The 20,064-nt window shown below is 41.4% G+C and overlaps 1 protein-coding gene across 2 annotated transcripts in view; it reads right to left on the bottom strand.

The window, feature by feature from the left end:
- CNR1 (cannabinoid receptor 1) overlaps window positions 1-16,621 on the bottom strand; it is a 28,496-nt gene extending 11,875 nt beyond the window's left edge. Inside the window, exon 1 of one of the 2 annotated variants that reach the window (XM_067702606.1) lies at window positions 15,718-16,621. The gene's annotated coding sequence lies outside the window, so the exon portion shown is untranslated. The remainder of the gene's footprint in view (window positions 1-15,717) is intronic. The other variant, XM_067702607.1, reaches the window with a different exon arrangement.
- Window positions 16,622-20,064: the final 3,443 nt, after the last annotated feature.

Below are 20,064 nucleotides of genomic sequence, written 5' to 3'. Positions count from 1 at the left end.
GCTTCCCTGGTGGCACAGTGGTTAAGAGTCTGCCTGCCAATGCAGATGACACAGGTTCGAGCCCTGGTCCAGGAAGATCCCACATGCTGCGGAGCAACTAAGCCCATGCGCCACAACTAGTGAGCCTGCGCTCTAGAGCCCGTGAGCCACAACTACTGAAGCCCATGTGCCACAACTACTGAAGCCTCCGTGCCTACAGGCTGTGCTCCCCAACAAGAGAAGCCACCGCAGTGAGAAGTCCTTGCACTGCAACAAAGAGTAGCCCCCGCTCGCCACAACTAGAGAAAGCCCACACACAGCAACGACAACACAACGTAGCCAATAAATAAATAAATGAACAAATAAAATAAATCTATTAAAAAAAGAAAAAAGATACATGCACCCAGTGTTCATAGCAGCACTATTTGCAATAGCCAAGACATGGAAGCCACCTAAGTGTCCGTCAACAGATGAATGGGTAAAGAAGATGTGGCACATATATACAACGGAATAGTACTCAGCCATAAAAAAGAATGAAATAATGACATTTACAGCAATATGGATGGACTTAGAGATTATCATACTAAGTGAAGTATGTCAGAAAAAGACAAATACCATACAATATCACTTATACGTGAAATCTAAAATATGACACAAATGAATGTATTTATGAAACAGAAACAGACTTACATAGAAAACAAACTTACAGTTACCAAAGAGGAAAGGGAGTAGGGGAGGGATAAATTAGGAGTTTGGGATTAGCAAATACAAACTACTGCATATAAAATAGATAAACAACATGGTCCTACTGTATAGCATAGGGAACTATATTCAGTATCCTGTAATAAACCATAATGGAACAGAATATGAAATATATATATATATCAGTTATATATATATAACTGATACACTTTGCTGTACACCAGAAACTAACACAACATTGTAAGTCAATTATTCTTCAACAAAAAATTAAATTTAAAAAAATGCACATTTTTTTCACATTTTAACATCCCTGAAATTAGAGTGTACCTTATAGAGGGTATCATAGTTTCGTTGTCACAGAGCCTCTCCAGCTGGGCCCCCCCCGATGGGGTCAAGGAGATGCCCTCCCAGAGTCACCCTCCTCCAAATCCAGGAACTCCGTGGGCTTGCTCCTGGGGTCTGTCTTCCTGGAGGCCGCCGGAGGCAGCTGTTTGTGGGGGAAGCGGTGTGAGGATGGGCAGGCTGGGCCGATCACATGCGTGTGCCTGCATGCATGTGTCCTCGTGGTGCAGTGTGGCTGGGAGCAGAAGAGGGCGGGCAAAGCTGGCTCCCCCGCACCATCATGTTTTGCTGTCTAACTCCAAGGAGGCCAAAAATTCTAAATTTGAACCTGGCCTTGCAGGCCCTCGTGAAGGCATATTTGTCAAGGTAAGAGGCTGGAACATACTTTATTTAGTAGTTTATGAGCTTGATTTATAGCTTCAAAATATTTTTTTTAAAAAAATGGAATGCAAGCCACATAGGCAATTTTAAAATTTCCATTATCAAGGGTAAAAAGAAAAAGGTAAAAGGTGAAATTAATTTTAATAATATATTTTATTTAACTCAATACATCCAAAATATTATCCTTTCAATAGGTGGAACTAGCCACATTTCAAGGGCTTAATAGCCACATATGGCTAGTGGCGACCATATTGGATATTGACAGGTTTGGAGCTGCTTTAAACCTTTTTTTTTTTTTGGCGGTACGCGGGCCTCTCACTGTTGTGGCCTCTCCCGTTGCGGAGCACAGGCTCCGGACACGCAGGCTCAGCGGCCGTGGCTCACTGACCTAGCCACTCCGTGGCATGTGGGATCTTCCCGGACCGGGGCACGAACCCGTGTCCCCTGCATCGGCAGGCGGACTCTCAACCACTGTGCCACCAGGAAAGCCCTGCTTTCAACCTTTATGATACATCATTTCCCTAACCTAAGACAGGGATGCTACTATCTCCCTTCTTTCCCCCACTGATTCCAGCCAGTCCAAGCACCAGTAATGGAGAGAACACTGAATTAGGAGTTAGCAAACCAAGATTAGTGTCAGACCTGTATTTGGGTAAGTAGTTACTCTTTCTAAAGCTCATTATTTCATCTGTAAAATGGGAAGGAGAAGGAGTAGGAGGATGCCTCCATCATAGAATTGTTCTGAAAATTACATGAAAAAAATAGTGCATGTGAAGAACTTAACATAGTGCCTGGCACAAAATTTAAGTCTTCAATAAATATTAATTATTATTATCACTACTTAGTATAATGGCTCTTTGCCATATACTAATTATACTTCCAGATAATTCATTGACTTAATTAGATCATAGGCTACTTATTCAATTTTTATTTTTGTCTCGGCACTTAAAGCATGAAGCAAGTATAAGATACACACGTGGGTGAGGGAGGAGGAAACTTTATTGAATGTCTATTACATTCCAGGCATTTGAGAGACTCTGCATATATTCTATCGTGAAATTGTCATGACAACTCTATCAGGTGCTTATTTATAATCCCCGTGTCACAGATGAGGAAGTGGAGACCAGTAGATTTTAAATAAATTGTCCAGAATATGAAGAGCTTGTAGCTGAACCCATGTCTCTCAGACACCAGAGTTTCTGCTTTGGGACTTTATACATCTTTTAAGCATTAACAGTAACTAGGATAAAGCCATTTTGCATCTTATAGTATATTCTAGCCTTCCAGCTTCTTACAAACACGAATTATGGCATTTTGCCAATAGTAATTAAGACTCCCTCCTACTAAATCGCTCTTTCCTATCCCAGCCCATCTAGGTACATCTGCCTACTGGCATGTCCTCAAGGATGAAAATTTTAGTATTTGGAAGAGGTATAAAGCTTCTTCAGTTAAGACGAAGGATCACAAACCTTATTTCAATAATTCAAAACATGTGTGCCTGTGATTTACTCTATATTAAGATCACCACAAATGTGATCACAATTTCCCATTTTAATGTGACCAAGCACTTTCATTAAAAAAAAAAACAGCTTGTTAAAACCTGAGTCAGGGAGGTGTGGTTATGAAATATAGAGTAATTTCTACCCAATATAAGCCAACTTTTTCATGAAAGAACACAGTTAAAAATATACATGGATGTTGTGCAGTTCAAGGACCTTAGCAATGTCAAAATGCCACTGTGCACAGGCTATTTTAACAGTTAATGGGATCATGGCAAGAAAATTGTGCTCTGCATTTCGGTAACCCTTTATTTTTACATTTGGATTACTACAGTAATGTCCACCTTACTATTATTTATTTATTTTTTTGTATTGAGAGTTTTCTTTGAGAGTTCATTAGTAATATAGTTTAGGCTTTGGGGGATGCAGCTACCATTAATTTTGTTTTTGTTTGCTACTGGGAAAATCTAATTAGAAATTTCCAGCAAGAGGTTGTAGATGCACCTATTAAAGAAGCAGTTGGGTTTTGTTACCATTATAGTAAAAGAATGATTGAATGACATTTAAAGGGGATTTTCCTAGAATTCTGCTTTTAAAAATATAAGGAACATAGTCTAACGATTTAGGCTGTAAATCATGCCTTTATAACAATAATAAAAATACTTTAATATATTGAATCTATTATTTTTAAAAAAACTTCAATTTTTAGAATAACATCACCTGTTCTTTTTGCCCACCTCTCTATGCACACCTGCTTTTCTCCATCCACCGCCTCCAAACTTATACATCAACTCGCAGGTTATGGTGTCATCAAGAAATTGTTATGGATTTGGAAGCAGTATGGAGTTTTTTTTAAAAGTCTATTCAGAGTCTGTATCTTTGTTTCTATAACCATTAAGGGTATAAAACATCCATGTTCTGATTAGGATGAACATGGAGTAGGTCCTCAAAACAAGACTTCAAATAAAGTCTTTTCTATACCAGTATAATTTAATAGCAGGCTATTTTAGACGTCATTGCCCCACTGAAGACCTTCTTTGTTTCAGAGGGACACTTCAGTAATTTAGATATTTGGCACTGTTGATTCTGGAGTCAAAATCCTTGCAGCATCTCTGGGGGAACAGGCACTAGAGAGTATTTGCTTCCTGCAGGATGTCATGTCTGGGAAGGCAGAAAACCCTCTAGAAGCATCAGAAGACCGGTGCTCCCAATATAGTTACCGACTGTATCAGCCGACCAGGCTCCTTTTCTAGATTCTAAGTTTGTAAATGCTTTAAGGAAATAATCCCAAGCTCATCACGTCTAGATTGATAGACGTCCAGGATATCAAACGTAGGAGCCATAGGCCTTTTCTTAATCGTGTTTTTTCCTTAGTTTGTTGGTTCTGTCTTGTTCTGCTTCGTTAACCTTATAAAAGAGCCTTGCGAATGGTTCAAGAGAAAGAAGGTGCCAGTGGATATATTTGTTTGTTATTTTCCATTCATTTCCGGGAACAAGTCTGGTTTCTCTTAATTTGATCAAGAAAAATAACTTGCTAATGTATTTCTATAAGTCAGTAGGGAAATTTTTAGTTGACTCTTATAACTGCATTATTTCTGAGGCATGTCCTTAATGTACACTGGCAGATCTCACGGGCCAACTTCACAACTTGATGAATGATGCTTCTGTTACAGCTGAATGGGCAACTGAGTCTGTTCTAACTCTTACCTCACCAGTTGAGTTTTGAATTATTAAAGTAGTTTGGTCACTTATTGCACCATCTTCCATAGCAAAGTCAAAGATTGACTTAACTATCCTGATAATTCAGGCAAAAATACATAATTCTTCTTCCTTGTGTTAATGTTCTCTCTCTTTCCCATACAGAAAAGAAAATTCCATTGTGCTCGTAATGCTCAGTTGGTTCTGAAAGGCTTAGCTTTTCTTATATTTTGTAACATAGAGCAGAAGTTATTAAATGTACCCTTTTCTCTGGTCTATTCTTACTAACAATATGAGTGTTACATTTTTCATTAAAAATATCAATTATTATGAACCAGATAGACATTAGGACATTTATAAGGCTATATTTCTGTTCAAATTTTACCTGAAGTATGCCTAATTATTTAACATTTATAGGCTTCTTAAAGCATAAAGAATTTCAGGGCTCAAGAAATGATGCCTTTAAACTACATCAAATTAAGCACTCACTATTAGGTGAAAATGCTGGGAGGAAAACCTATCACAAAAGCAAGTTAATGATACAGATGAACTGATTCCTTAGATCTGTTGACCTTTATAACCAATTCCATGAATCATTTAATGTTGCTCTGCTGTTTTGATGTTTCCTCCTACCAAGTGCCTTTGCTTGTTTGGCGCAGGGGGGAGTGGGGTAAAGGGAGATACATTTTCTATACAAGCTGTAAAAGGAGCATAATTGAAGCAGCCTTCCCTTAAAATAGAATTTGCAAAGTTCTCAATTCAATAGAAGCCCTGGCCCATATACAAAATAGTGCATAAGATTGTCTTTATCTTGCACGAGGTTTGATCAATAAAGGCCGAAAGCAGTATGCAGAACCCAGTAGGCAGGTAATCTTGACAGTTCATTGCCAAGGACAACAGTGGTTTAAAGCGTGCCACATGTTGTCCAATGGAGCAGCATACTTTTCAGTTTCTTCATTCATCTTTCAACAAAAAGTATCTTCTCTTTGAATCCATGAACAGACACACGAAGGCCAACTAAAAACAGAGTCTTGTTTCCCCAGGCTCAAATCTCAGTGACTGGGTGACTAGGATGATTAAATGTACGACAGAGAGAATTCCAGTTCCCAAATATTTTCAATCAGAAACATGTTTATGTGCCATGCATCATGCTAAGGATATGTATTATTTTTAATATTTACATGAATTAGGTACTACTACAATTCCCATTCTACATATGAGAAAACTGAGGCTTAGAGAGGTACAGCTTTGCCCAGCGTTGCCCACTAGAGAGAATGGAGTTAGAACTTCAACCCAAGTCTGTATAACTCAATGTCCCTGCTCTCAACTTCGAGGTCCAGGAACCATTTAATAAGACAGTCTTCTTTCCACTTCTAAGGAAAGGGAAGAATCAATTTTGAGAAAGGAGGTAATAAACAGTACTTAATAATTTTACACAATGAACAACTAAAATCTGAAGGAATGCTCTGTTGACAGAAAAAGTTGCCCGTAGCACTTGCAAATCATCCTTGTCCCATGGGCTTTAGGGACAAAGTATGAGAATTAACTCTAAACTATAAATCCTAGCCTTGGATTAGCACCTTATTTGCAATCAATGGCTGTTGGTGAGTAATAAATAAAATCTAACTTGTCTTTGCCACTAATTTAAAAAATTACGTATATATATTTTTCTTCAGTAGTCAATTATAAAGATTATGGACGGTTATGATAGTTTCCACGACACCAGCGAGGAACAGAGAGGGCACCTTCTTTAGGTCTGAATGAGACATGACTGTTGTAAGTCGACAAAAGCTTGAAACATCCATTGCCCATACGGAGCTATTCAAACTCAAAGGAAATCACTGCACTTCCCACCATGAGCACGGTGGTTTTCTTAAGGCCCAGAGAGAGGATGCCACTCTCTGGTCAGTTCTTAAGAACTTGCCTGGAATCAAGGCAGAAGAAACTATGTAATCGTCATTTGGGCTCCAACAAGGGAGTGCCTGTGACTCACTCTTGGCGCCCAAATGGCACACAGCTGTGTTACTACAGCAAGGCGGCAGATGGATATAAAGTTATTGGCCCCTTACTTGCTTCGTGTAACATATTTTTGTTGGGCATGTGCTCTGTGCTAAACACTGTAGACATTGTCTATTCATGTATCACACCTGGATAATGGATACAGGTCAAGGAAGCAAGGGAAATGATTCTCCATTCCAACCAACCCATCCAATAAAGCCCATCCATCTGCCCTTCCCCTCCCACAGAAGACAGAGTTGAGTAGGATATGAATACAAGTAACAGACAGATGATACTTCATCATCAAATAGTACTGGCTTGGGTAAATTCCCTTCCTATATGTGCTTTGAGGTTTTCTCCCTGGACAGATGATTGGCAATGCTGAGTCATCCCATAGCAGTCTTTCTTGTGTCTAAACCCTTCAGATCATGAAAACCTTGAGAGTAGGGACCTGTATTATATGGTCTTGAATGTCCTCTGCCTGGCATAGTGCCCGGCACAGGGTATGTACTCAATGCCTGTTTACTAAATGAATGTTGGCAGTAGAGCAGAGCTATCCTAGCAGAATGACTTTTAACTGTGAATAGTTTTCCTTGGCATAAAGTCAGTTGATCATTAGGGAAGTAAACCTGAGTCTTGGTCTCATACAAACATCCAGCTGGAAAGAACTGTAACCAGATGTAAAAGTTACATGAAAGGCATCAACAACTGTGTATCCCAGGATCTTTGATCTCAGTATCAAACAGAAATTATATTGATGGCAAGTAGAAGTTACGGGCAAAGATCAGGTATTTACTTTCTATTCTGATCCTTCTTCAGCCTGAGTATGTACTATGAACCTCAATATTTTGCCATATAACAATGATATATAAGGAGATCTTTGTGAGATGCACAACTGTGAATGAATCCTAACTATATGTGTTGATAGACCTTTAAAGACGGTGTATGAAATTATGATTATAATGGACTTTTTCCTTCCCTCAAATGCATGCTATTATGCACTGATTTTTCCCAGATGGGTTTCTGCGTGTGTGTGTCTTCAAAGCAACTTATCAAGAGAAGTTATGTGAAAATTCAACCACTAGATGGAGTGGCTTTTATAAGCCCTCAGGAATCAATTTGTTACTCTGTTCAGTGGACATGGTTCTTGCTTTGGTTGAGCAACTTTTCCTGCTAACAACATTTTATGCGTTTTACAACTGACTTAATTTAAACATAAATAAGAAAATATGTTAAAGAGGGTTATTACTATTGCCTACAAAAACAAAATTTCTAATTGCTTTTCTGAGGCAAAAAGGCATTGAGAAAATTTAATATATTGATAAAACTTAATTGTGAGTATTTGGAATTGTGCCTCAAGAAAGTAATTAAGAATGAGTAAAGGAAAGTAGTTATACTGAAAACAAATGACACGTTTATGCCAAGAGATGCTAAGAGTAGGAATGGAAGGTCTCAGGAGCCCAAAATCAATTCTAATAACAAACTCAACTCATTTCTATTTTATGAAACATTTGGCTTTCCAATTTTCAAATATAAAATCACCAACACAGGTCATAACTCTGTGATGAAAAAGAATGGAAAATTATTTTCTATCATTACAGAAGCTAAAATGGAATATTTCACAAGAGAAGTTAATATTTGTTTAAATACTCATACAAATCAAGGATACACTCGTTTTCTAAATACTTCAATTTCCTTCCTATCATTTTCTCACTGGAGTAATTTTAAACATTTTTATTGTGTGTAAGTTCAGGATTCCATTTAAACATGATTTTAAAAACCTAGGTACTTACATATCACCTACTTTAATTGAAAGTCACTTAATAAAAAAAATTTTCAGTGTGTATGAACAATACAAGATATAAACAGAAAAACATGCTTTCAAGATGTAAATTATAATGTACAAACAGAACTAGAAGAACTTGGTTTCAGTAATGGTGTAAAGTATGCTTTGGAAATGTATTAACAAATTGGATGCAAGTACAGAGCTTTTATGCCATTGAAACCATGAGGTACTTCTATTATACTTAAGAGTTTGACCTTGAATCATGGTTTGTGTGCTACAACTATGTGATTTTGAACAGAGTTGAGGAACTAAAAGTATTCAGAAAAAGTGACGTGAAGATAAAGAACTAGGAAATAAGATAGTTGAGCATAGGCTGGACATCCCAGGGTACACCTTAAAGAACAGTCTGAGAAGTCACAAGTGGTTTGGAAGAGCACACAGAGTTAGTTATTTTATAGGTCAGTGGTTCTCAAAGGATGCTCTCCAACCAGAAGCATCAGCATCACCTGGGAACTTGGGAGAAATGCAGTCTCAGGTCCGACCTCAGACCGACAGAATCAGAAACTCTGTTCCTGGGTGGGGGCACATCTGTGTTTTCACAAGGCCTCCAGGAGATTCTAAGACACTCTAAAATTTTAGAACCATTGTTAAAGATGGAAACCTGTGAAAAAGACTAGATGGGGGAGGAAAATAGAACTAGCCTTTAAGAAGAATTGAGGTGAGATAGGAAGAAAGAATATTCTATGAGCGTAGGTTTTTCGATCATTGAAATGGATGGTGAAGGAAGCCTGTTCATGATAAAGTAGTCTCCCACAGAAGATCTTTAAAACCAAGCTTTTTCTATTTGATTGGAGTAGAACACTGTAGTCTAGCCCGAAAATGAGCGTAAGGAGTGAAGAACCTCTCAAGGATTTTCAGTCTACAATCCAGAGCTTCTCTGCACTTTTTCAGGTAACTTATTTGCTAGATCTTTTGTCCAGCAAAGAAAAGTGGCTTCAAGACATAACATGCACTTACCCAGTAAGCAGACACAAATTAAAAACTGCATACCATTTTCTCTTAATTCTATTTACAAAGTCTATGTAAAGTTTGATAGGACTGCTAACCATGTCTATCAACACCGTTGTGAAGGAACCCATGACTACTGAGCATAAAAGAACAGGAAAAAAGTAAAAGCAAGTAACACTCCAGCTTATTTCCTTTTTAAGCTGGAAATGTTTCTATTTGTTCTTCTTTTGCCAAAACCATAAAATAACGTATCACGGGAGGTGAACCCAGAAAATGACGAACTAAAATGGAAATTTTGCAGTAGGCCCAAGTAATGCAAATCTACTGCAAATTATCTTACAGAGTTACCCTGGTAATTATGCAATTTGCACTGCTTATAGCTGGCAGGGATCTTTCAAAAATACCTACAAGTTATAAATATATGGAAATGTATCCCAGAGCACTTAAATATATGACTCTGGGCAGACTGTTCCCTCTCTAATTATTTCATCAATAAAAATGGATCACAGATTACTCATAATTAGTTTCCTTAGCCGAGGACTAAAATCATTCAAAGGTTTCCCTTTTGAAAAATTTGTATGAACTTAGATCTAATTTCCAAAAGTAGTTGTACATTTTCCAAAGCCAAGTTCCCACATAGACAAAGATACAGATTCCTTTGGACAATCTTTTGCTTACTTTAGTTATGAGTTAAGTTGTTTAATTTTTTTCTTTTTATTTTATTTTTTCCTTTTTCTCCACATGCATATCGCTTGTTCACCACAACTTGTACAAAAGCTAGAGAAAACATTTACAAATTCTGGTAGCAATGCATTAAAATGAGTTGAAAATATGGTCCATTTAAGAAGTAACACTGGAATAAACCAAAATACACAGATCACAGTGGTATTAAAATAAGCTCTCTTACAAAGAATAAATCAAGTTGATTTATTTTTAAATATAGCGGGGTTAAAAGCAAACAAGAGTGACAAAGGCACACTACCTATGGTTTTGGTTCACTTACTATATTAAAAACATCTTTTGTAGCCACCTGACCAACAGCAATCAATGTTATAAAATTTCCTAGTACAACTGTCCAATGTGAAAGTAGAATTTTTTTTTAAAGCATACTGGAATTTCTCACCAATTTAAATGTAAAACTCCTTTTAACTCAATTTACAGAACTCACATTGACTCCAATTTTCTTCTCTAAATATATGGTCTCAGAACGAATAAAGAAATGATAAAGGAAAGAGGGGAACCCTCCCATTTCAACATAAACTTTGAAAAACATTATTTCCTAATAATATTTTATTTTAATTATATTTAAATATACTACTGACATACACAGTTTGTGAAAGCATTTGCCAGTATATTCAACTCCCACAACAGATTGCTTGGCATGTCTTTGAAAAATGCTTCTGCTTTTCCTTAAAAAGCAATAGCATGGAATTTGCTAGTGGGAATAAAGAAATAGATATCACACTGTCAAATTTTGGAAACTATGCTGCACTCTACCTCCTGAAGTTAAAAAAAAATTTTAATGCTATTCAGAGTTTATAATGGTGGTAAGGAATCATGCCAAAGGTATCAAATTTCTCTTCAAGGAATCCAAACTCTAAACAATTAGGAATCCAAATGTGAGTGGAAAAATAAGACATCAGATAATAAAATATTGTACTCCTAGGGAAAAATGATTTGCCATCTGTGTTAGGAGAAAAGGGAACTTAAATCCCTTGTTGCATTCAAAAATGCAAAATTTATTTTAATAAATTTATTCAAAAATACAGACTATAATGCAATAACAGCGCAGGGGGTTAAAAAAAAAAAGAGCTGGCTAAAAAAACACTGATTCCCATCAGACCAGTCTCAACTGGCATGTTCAATAAGAAAAGAAAAGAAAAGAAAGCAAAACTTTTGAAACCCTTCTTAAAGTGCAGGTGTGAACATTTCTCCAGTTGGGGCTAAAACAGAATTCATGGTACTTTGAAACAACTGCTATGACTCTGCCAGGCCTATTTGCTCAGGTTTGGGGTGTAAACAATTCTTTCCTCAAAAACCCATACGAACACAACTCTGAACCTCAGAATTCCATGCTCGCTAAGTTATGAAATTAACCTGTCCAAATGAAACTTTCAGAGGATATCCCAAAGTTATTCACCAATAATCTATATGGAAAGTACTTCAAATATATGGAAAATAGCCATAAAAACTAGATCAAGAATATATTTGTAATCTTAACTGCCCTAGAAAAACTGTTATAATGAAATGTACTTTATTTTCCATAAGGCACTCTGTTCAGTGAAGAAATATGACCCAGGATTTTCAGTAAATATTTTATGTTAATAACTAGAGGTAATCACACTGATTACTTTATGTAATGGCTTTGACCTCTGATTACTGATATGTCATAAACATATCTATTATCCATGCAAGCCTGTTTGAGATAGAAGTTCATCTAACCTCAAACCATTTGAACAGCACCAAGGGAATCACTGGAAAATGACTAAAACAGCCTTCCCCTTTCCCCCTCACAAATTTCCTATAGTTTTAACTTAGTTGTGATAGCATTATAATGTGTTATATCCAACAAATATACCTATACTAACGTGTATCTTGTGACACAGTAATAACCTTGTATATCTTCTCCCAACTTTCTTCCAAAATTAATAACCAGTCAGCAAGATTGGTGAAAACTGTGTTAAACACATCCATCGGTGTTTATGAGAAAACTATCATCGAATGTGGTTCTGCCCATCCTAGCATCTTTGCAAGCTTTTTAGAACACAGGACACTGGAACAGATTTCCACTATCCTGGAAAATAAGAACAGCCTTGTTTTGATTCAAGCTGGATACTTCCTTTTGCCTTGAGTTTTCCATGTCCTCTGCATAGCTGCCTTGAATCTGGACATTTCCCCAAATTTGTAGTATTTATTTAAAATCTGAATCATATGTTCAAATATATCAAGGCAACATGTCTCAGTTTTTATTTCGGTCTTGATATATGTCTTTGAAAAAGTTTTTCAGACATATTTATAAAAGTGTATTTATATATCCTGGTCATCTTAAATGATGCAGTATATAACTTGACATTTTGTAAACTCTGGATGACTTTATTTCTTTTAGTCCAGAAAATATTTGGGAGAAATCTGAGTTGATCTGTAATATGTTGTAAAGTTAACCTAATCTAATCTAAGAATATACAGATTGGTGAATTAAATGGTTATCAAAACATTAAACAGCAATTCAGTTACAAAGTGTTGAACCCTCCAGTCCCTCAAAAACAGCATTCATGTGGTTATAATATAAGGTTAACATCATCATGAGCACAGGATTAGGAAAGAGCTGGAGATTCAGGGGGGAAAATAGGAAGTTAAAATTTTGCCAACACAAAATACATCCATTGGTTTGGATTGCCTCTTATTCTTTAATTTCTTGACCAACTTTCAGTCAAGAAAAGCAAAATCAGCAGAGCTTTCAGCCCCTCAAGATATAGATATGCAATATATAAACCTGTCCTGGCATAGTTTTTCACAACAATGTTAGGTCCAGGTCATTTCAGAGTCAGAAGCAGAATTATAAATAATTTAAACCCAAAGGCTGTCTTCACTCTCATTTGTTAGTTCAATTAGAAAATGATGAATACAAAAATAAAAGAGACAGACTTACACTGGTGGAGACAATGGCATCCCTTTAGAATGAAAGAGGAATGAAAGCTCTCATCTGTGTGCTTTATGCAACTGAGCTAACATCATTACCCCAAGAATAACAGTCAACAAACTAACAGACAGGCTCCATCTTCCTAAGCAAATTCAAGACCCTATAACCAAATCTCGTTTTACTCACATGTGTTGTTAGGTATTTCCAAATTTGATTTATTACTCTTTTTTGCAGCATTCCTGGAGAGCTAATTATGGGAAATAATCCCTCTCCTTATTAGGCCAACTGTTTTCTGGGAAGAAACATTTGGTAAGCCTGGTGAACTATAAACTGCTATTATAAGTTCCATTTCATAACAGTTTATTCTAATACAGCCGAGAATTCCAATTCTAATTCCACATACTAATGTGTAAGACAACCTAGGAGCTTGTCTAAATATCCTGGTGGTTCAGATTAATTCAGTCAAAGCAAAGAAGAATGTCACATGATTGTTTTGAGTGAGTTTTTCAGGCTTTGCCTTAGTAATTAATAAGGTGACACCGCATACTAAATACATATCAACACAATCACTGGGACTGCTTCTTTCTTGAGAAAATAGGTAAACCGATTCAAGGAGTTTTCTTTTGGAAGGGACTGTGATAGGCCACAAATGTAGTGGTTCTTCTGGAGAATTTCATTCCCAGCAGTTTCGTCTTGGTAACATTTAACAATTTCACTATTTTAACATTTTGAAATGCCAAAAAGAACACACTGATCCTGCAGCTAGGCTTATTAGAGAAGAACAATCTCACAAGCGACACAGAGAGGCATGTGGTCCACTGGGAAAAGGGTAACAGAAAAAGAAAACAGTGGATAACAAACAAAGCCAAGCACTACTCCAACGTGAGATCAGATTTTTCACTAGAAGGTGAAACTTCACACACCAAAGTAAATAATATCACCTAGGGCTTGTTTAAGGGACTAGGCATAACATTCTTTTTATATGCACATGTACTGATGCTATCTATTAAAAGTTGGGGGGGGTGTGATGAATATAATTTGCCTTCCTAACAACGAGTATGCAAGCATAGTAATTTTATTTTTGAAAGGTCAAAACTGAGCAGTTGCCCCCTGTGGCATCATGTTACCCCCAGGGAGACTAAGGAACACAATGAGACCTTTCCCCATCAGACACTCGATACCTACCTCAGCCAGGATTGCTCCTTGCCAGGAGTGGGAGACATCTTTGGAACAAAAAGAGTTCGTTTACAGTAAGTTCTCTTGATAACCTAAACATGGATTTGTTTTTAAAAACCATGTCCAAGCGTCTTGCCCAACGGTGGTAACGGCTATTGTACCTACAGAAACCGCCTGCAGTATGCAACGTTTAAAATTCTGGAGGTGCGTGGATCCTGTTCAAGTATGGATAAGCAGAAAATAATCTGTCTCACTTAAGAAACTATACGTGGCCTTTTATTTTGAGAACACGGCTTTTAACTGAGTTAGAGAGCGGGGGAGGGGCAAGGAGTACCAGGAAAAAAAGGACAGAGAAAAATCAATCAGTATATCTTCTCTTGCAAACTGTCAGTAGGTGGGATTAGAAAAGCAACACCTTAAATCAGATAAAGTCCTATGGGAACCTTAAAGGTTGGTTGCTCTGAGCTTCTCAATATTCTGCAAAATCGATTGATGGCAGTGGTCACCCACTGATAGAGTTTCCCCAGAGAGATTCCATTTCCCCCATTGTTCAAAAGATACTAACTTGGTCTTAAAAATGAGAAGAAGTTATGGGACCCACTGAGATATATTTCAACACCTTTAAAACCAGTAGATCTGTCCTAATTTCTTATTGGATTAAATGCCCGAGGGTGCTAATACATCGAGAAAGCAACAACAAAGGCAAGAACAGCACTTATCTGAAGGGAAATAAAAAACATGGGAGACACAATGATTAAAAGGTGACTAATTTTTTTCTCATCTGTTTAATTAAAAACTAAAATCAGAAACATGCATGTTGCTTCTAAACTTTCAAACGACCAAATGACAGTTTCTCACGTCTGTCATAGCAAAACACATTTTCATTCAGGAGCTGATCCGTTTGTGATTGTGAGCCTTGGCAAGAAATGTCTCTTAAAAACACAACGTCAACTTTTTTCATCTAACAGCTAGTTCTGAATTAAAAGGTTCCATCACTTCAAATTGAGATATCAGCTAAATGCTCGTTCATTTTTCCTCCAAGAAGAGTGTTTCCTGTAGCTATATTTTTATATGCAAAAGTTTATTATTTGATATACATTCCTTTATATGACATTTAATATTTGACTTTAGACAGTTTTCAGGTTTGGTGCAGAGATCGATGTATTTCTCCGGGAAGACTTAGTTGATATGGCTTAGAAGCATCAAGTACCAACTCAAGCGCCCGTTTTTCAAACATGCACAATTACGCATTTTCCACAAACAGACGTCAGTGCATACAGAGAGCCAGGTGCACACACATTCAATAACTAGTAAATGGTAGAAACCTCCAGAAGTAGCACAGACCACAGTTAACAGGCTGGGGCTCTACGGCTTAGTAAACACCGATGCACAATTCGCTCACACGGAATAAGAACTCCACGAAGGACACTTGGGGACCACACTGGTCAGCACCCGAAGGGGCGGGAGGCGGAAGAAGTATTTACAAACGCAACTCTGCCAGGTCTTACCCTTCGCATCCCCCGGTCCTCGCGGGAGAAGCTCCCTCGGCACCTCTTGCCCAGCGCAGGGCTGCTTCTCTGCTAGAACGAAACGTCCCCGCCCCCCGCCCCGACTCTACGGAGAGCTCTGCCGGGAGCCGAGGCACCCCGCCCGGGCCAGGGGAAGGCACTGGCGCCGCGGGAGCCGAGCAGAGGCGGAGGCGGAAAAGAAGTGGAGCAGGAAGGGGTGGCCGAGGGAGTCGCGAGAGGGAGGCGGCGCCGGCGCGGGGATGCGGGCGAGGCCGGGTGGGGTGGGTGGAGCGGGGTGTGCCTCCGTCGGTCGGTCAGTAAGTCGGTCGGTCCGCGCAGCCCGCGCGCCGGCGTCCCCTGCCTCGAGCGCCCGCCCGCGACAGAGATCGGGATTGGCGCCCCCTCCGTCCGCGAGCCTCACCCCTTCCCGGGGCTCTTCGCTGGTTCCTCCCGCTCGCCCCGCCGGGCCCACCGTTTTCCGCCAGCCCGGGCGCCCGTCGCCTGGTCGGTTCGTGCGGTCCCTGCCTCTCCCTCCGCTCGCGCTCTGTCTCTGGCTCCCTCTCGCTCCGGTCCCATTTATGAAGCGCGGTCCCATCACGTGTTAATGAGCCTTTGTCCTGCCCTGGCAGCAGCGGCGGCACAGACACCGCCGAGGGAACTGTGCGGGGAGGGACGGGCGCGCGGCGCCCGTGGCTCCAAACTTTGCTGGCGCTGGGGATCCGCCGCGGCGCCGGCCCCGGGGCCAGAGGGGACGAGCCTCTCCGGGCCGCGTCACCTACTTCTCTTCCTCCTCCTCCTCCGCCGCCGCCGCCGCCGCGGTCCCCAGGGCCCCCACCGCCATGACCTGGCTCTCCTCCCGGATACCCTCACACCCTGGCCGAGCCAAGAAGGGGCTCGTGCCTGTGCCGTCCCCGACCTCGGGCCATTAATCACACGCGCCCCGGCAGCGCCAGCACCTTGTGCGGGGGTCACGTCTGGGCCAGCGGGCTGAGCCTGAAGGGAAGGGGGGACCTGGGGAGGGGGGTGCCGAGGCGGCGGCGCACCAGGACCGGGGGTGCGGCCTCCAGCCCCCCCACGCCCCGTTCCAGGCCGCCCCCCGCGGCGGCCGGCCACGAACCGGGCCCGGGGGCAGGCAAAGGCTGGGGACCGCACCGCGCAGCCTCCGATCCGTTTGCTACCTGGCGGCGGCCACGCGGCCACCTGTCCTCCGCCCTCGGGCACCGCCTGGCTTCGCGCCGGGCGCCGCCACCAGCCCCCGCCATCCCCGCCCGGCGTGGACCACTAGGGCGCGCCCCACCCGCCCGGCCCCGGCTGCAAACAGTTGGGCTCCGTAGGCGGCTGGCTCTGCGCCTCCCTGCCCGGCGCGCCCCCTCCCCAGCCGCCCGGGGGACCCGCTCCTTGCACCTTCTAGCTGGAGGAGGACGCCCCCCTCCAGGGCCTGGCGAGGGGCGCGCGGAGCTCGGGGGCAGCCGCCTCAGGCGCCTGGGGATCCTCGGTGCGCCCGGCGGCCGCGGCAGGAATTAGGGGACATGCTCGTTAATTGGTTCCACTATCAGCCGCCGTCTGCCTCCTGTGTGCACGGATCAAACCTTAATTGGTCTTTACATTTATCATGGTGAATTGCGAACCTACAAACAAGCCCCAGCCGTGGCTTCAGCAGAAAAGGCGCTCCTCCTCCCCCCGGGGCCCGGGCAGTGTTGCTGTGGCAGCGACCCTGGTTATTTAGACATCTTTATCTCTCTGGCGTTGGGTCGGGGGAGGACTTCATGGTTTCCACCTGATGGATGGCGCCATGTCAATCCTTCCCCAGGAGCCCCGCTGAAAACTCTTGGTTCAGTTCCCAAACTCTCCTCTCTGTGGCCACTTCGGGGTTCATCTTATGACACCCCGCTGGGCATCTGGCAAATTCTGCCCCAGTCTTCATCCTACACTCGCTCTGGTACCGACCTTCACTCTCCTCTTGCCCGAGCCCAGAGACCAACAGCAATCGACACATATCTGGGCCCCATATTTGGACTACGTGGTGAGAATCCGGAAAAGCCAGCCTCGCAAGGAAGGGAGGAAAATTGGTGCGGAGGAAGCCCAAGGATGGTGAGTCCAGAGTCCTGGAGGAGAGAAGGCTGTTGAGCGCCTTTTGGGAAAATCAGGCCAAATCCTGGAAAGGCACAGAGCGCCAGTGAAGTCTCTGAAAATCCCCCTAGACTGCTTTAGGTTAGAAAAAGTATTTTTCATTTCTCCATCAGAAAAATGACCATTTGCGATAGAGTTCACAGCTGAAATGATCAATTTCTACTAGGTAGGTAGATGGAATAAGTCATAAATAAAGATCTGATGGACCCATCGGTCGATGGAGGTTGGGTAGATGTGGGATTAAACCTGATGCCTCAGGCAGACTCTGCTCCTGCCAGAAGAAGCCAGCTTCAACCCACTGGCACTGCGGACACAGCTCCACCTAGAGATTTACAAGGGGGGTGGGAGGCGCTTCAGCATCTGTTCCTTTTTTTTTTTCTTTTTAGGGGTCATGGTTGTTAATTTTACCTTCACCTCACACCCTTGGCAGGAGGAAATATTCGCCAAGTTTTGCCCCCCTTGTGACCTTACAGACTCTAATTTCCCAGGTGACCCGGTGACTTGACAAGAAATAACTTCAAAGTCTGCCACTTCCTGGTAGCATAGGTTCAGATGATCACTGGTATTCAAAAGAGAGGATCTAGGCAGATCTTCTTCTGGCTATGATGAGGTCATCTTTCAGGTGACAGGAAAAGCTAGGCAGCTGGGCTCCTGGAGGGCTTTTAGGCAATAGGATTTCATGTGGGTGCTGCCGTCTTTCCCTGTAGCCTGGCAATCTATGCTCTTGGGCTGGCCGAGGTTTTTAGCATCCCTCGGATACACAACACTGACACATCCTGGGGGTGCCCCTTATAGGGCATTCTCCCACTTACCAATCTACTCCTTGGTGCTGAACATCAAAAATCTAAGGGTGGAAACCATTTACAACCTATGGAAGGAATTCTGTGGAAATCTCATATCTCAACTCACCCACACCGACTTTTGCTTTCTCCTAAAGAGGAGCAATCTAATTACCTTAATTGTCTCTAAGTCATCCTAAATCTCTTTTGATTGATGGGGGATCTCTTCTGAATTCTATGAAATTCCAAGCAGAAACCTGGGATCCAAAATGACTTGAAGTCTATTTGTTGAGTGACTGGCTGAAGTGACCTGTGGACAGAGACACTCATTAAGAATCTAATCAAGTAGTGACTCCAGCAGCTATAACTGTTTGGCCTGTTAGTCTGTTGTTGTTCAGGGCGAGGGGAAGGCTGGAGCCTGACAGCTGGTGAATTGTACTGACTTTCCATTTGGAGCTCAAGGATAATGCTCAGTAATGGAGTCAAAATTTGACTTGTGACCTGGCATTTTATCACCGTGAGTGAATGCTTTGTTGAAACTGAGACAGTTATTATGTTGCTTAGAAAATACCTTTCTTGTGGACATGCTTGTAAGTCTTTAAAATTTAAAGCCTGTCCTGGGCTCATCAAGGTGTTGGACTGTCAGTCAAAGAGTGGCTCTACTTTTCCCTTGGAGCTGGAAGATGGGCAGACAGCAGACAGCGTGAAAGCAAGATGCTCCTTGGTGCCTCGGAGTTCACATTTGGCAAGGATCACGTTTATATGGGAGGAAGTGATTTAGTTTCCACATGTGGTTGGCCAGCCACTGTCCTCATGAGAGAGTCAGCAAGCATGACAGATGCAAGCTGTCAGCATTCTTTTGGGAACATTATGTTGAAGACACACATATATTTAACCTAAGACATTGAATGGTCCTTGGTCATCACAGACCTAGGTTGAATTTGAACCCATGACCTTCTGGGGAAAGACACTGAGAGCCCCTTAGCGGGCTTCACTAGTCCCTGCATTGCTACGTGTGAGGCTGTCTGGTTTTTTAGTTTCTTATCCTTTTAAAATTAGAACAGGGCTCTATGATGAGCCAATTTACTGCCATTCTGTGTAATTTAGGTTATTCACTCAGTGCAATGTAGAGGATGAGAGCACAGTTCAGGCTGCATATTTCAACTTCAAAGAAAAAGAGATCTCCATTAATTTCTGCCAAAGTATTGATAGTTATACTGGACATAGAACATTAGAGAAGCATGTTCTGCCTCCCTGAGTTAGATGCTGATCCGAAAGGAGCCGTACTCCACAGTTTCTTTTTTTGCTTGTTTTGGTTTGTCGTACCTCTCGCCCACTCCCTAAAGGAGTGATCTGTTGGGATTGATGAGTAATGGTTTCCTGATTTGGGAAGTGGAAGCAAAAACATCACTCTCTCTTAGAGTTTGGGAGTTCTGTC

Source organism: Pseudorca crassidens, chromosome 13 (assembly GCF_039906515.1).
Source record: "Pseudorca crassidens isolate mPseCra1 chromosome 13, mPseCra1.hap1, whole genome shotgun sequence".
NCBI classification, from domain to species: Eukaryota; Metazoa; Chordata; class Mammalia; order Artiodactyla; family Delphinidae; genus Pseudorca; species Pseudorca crassidens.
This window is presented reverse-complemented; position numbering and strand designations above follow the sequence as displayed.